Below are 1,616 nucleotides of genomic sequence, written 5' to 3'. Positions count from 1 at the left end.
ATATTTTATATATATATAATATAGCTTTTTTTGTTACCTTCGTATTGACTTCGCCTCTTGTCGGCGCTGCAAGAAGAGGGGAGGAAAGCAAACACCTCCCTGGCTGGTTTGGGAATGGTGGGAGAGACGGAGGGCCGGATCCTTCCCCCCAGGGCTCGAGGAGCATCACGCCACGGGACTGTCCTGCTCCGTTAACTCCATGGGAGCTACGGTGGGAATCCGGCCCCTGGGCTCAGGGGCATCGGGAAGGTGATGCTGGGCAACGATTTGGGTCATCCTCTGTTTTGCTGGTTGGGTGGAGAAAAGCAGATGAAGAAGAGATGGGAGGGAACATCTTGCCTAACGATGGGGAAATGCTGCAGGGTTTGTGCTTCTCCTAATCTGCAATGAGGATATTTCGATGTTCTCTGCATGGGCAGGGGAAGGAGGAGGACAATGGAGGCGATGGCGAAGGGGAGACCACCAGAGGAGAGGCAAGAGCGGGGCTGGCCCTGACCACCTAGGGCTGGGGCTTCTCAGAGCCAGCAAAGACCGACTGCTTCAGTCCAGTCCTTGCCTCCCTCTTCCCTCCAGAAAAATGGTTTACAAAGGGCCTGAGCTAGCTGTCCAGGAAGAGTCTCCAGGCATCCAGCCAAACCCATGGAGAAGGTCTACAAATGATCACAACCCACAAGAGAAGGTCACTGGGGGGGACCTCCTGGCACCAGGGATGCCAGAAGTCAAGGACGCGACCAGGTGCTTTCTGCCTTCACCTCCTGGCTGAAAGGAAAACAGAGGTGGAAGAAAACCCATTGACAGGAAAGGGGAGGAGAGAAACGCTCGTGGGCAAGTACCCCCAACCCTGGCCTCCAGACCAGCCTGAAATACCATCACGCGTGATCTACACCCAGCAGAACCAAGGATGAGGAGCTCCCTTGGAGGCCACTGAGAGGGAGAGAGGGTGCAAGCAGGCTGCTGCTCCCTGTCCCCATGGGGAAAGGAGGAAGATGCCACCTAATACTGGTACGCTTGATGGAAACACTCGGGTGAATTAGGATCCAGGGGAATGACCTTCAGACCCTGTGGGAGAGACTCAGAGCTGAGAGATCCCAATCTTTCCTAGACAGCCTGGGGAGAAACAACGTAAGGTGACATCAGTTTGGTCCCCAGATAATGTAGATGGGCACAATAGAGGCCCCGGGCTCTAACAAGGGCTCACCAGCCTGGATCAAGAGCTAGCAGGGACACTGGGACTGGCACCGACTCCCAGTAACCACTGATCAGCCATGCCAGCTGTCCCCAGGAGTGGGTTACCCCCATCCAAAGGCTGGTGAGCTCCTGAGAGGTGCAACTGGAGGCAATGCTTGGAGCTATGAGACATGAGGACCCAGAGAGTGTCAGTGCCCAGCTCACCTCAGCTGGTGGCTACAAGGGAGATAAGTCAGGGGGTGGTTTCCTGAGAGCTAAACCCGGACTGTGGTAGGGAGGGCTGGACACCCCACAGCATCTCTGCTTGTCCCTCTGGGGTGTCTAAAGAGAGTGACAAGCGAAGGCAATTGCCATGCCAGGGATTTTGGTTCAGCAAAGCATCCCACGTGTCAGGAGCAATTCCAGGCCATATCCGAGACTCAACCGCA

The sequence above is a fragment of the Buceros rhinoceros genome, unplaced genomic scaffold, assembly GCF_000710305.1.
Source record: "Buceros rhinoceros silvestris isolate BGI_N320 unplaced genomic scaffold, ASM71030v1 scaffold26248, whole genome shotgun sequence".
Taxonomy (NCBI): domain Eukaryota; kingdom Metazoa; phylum Chordata; class Aves; order Bucerotiformes; family Bucerotidae; genus Buceros; species Buceros rhinoceros.
Note: the sequence above shows the minus strand (reverse complement) of the source record.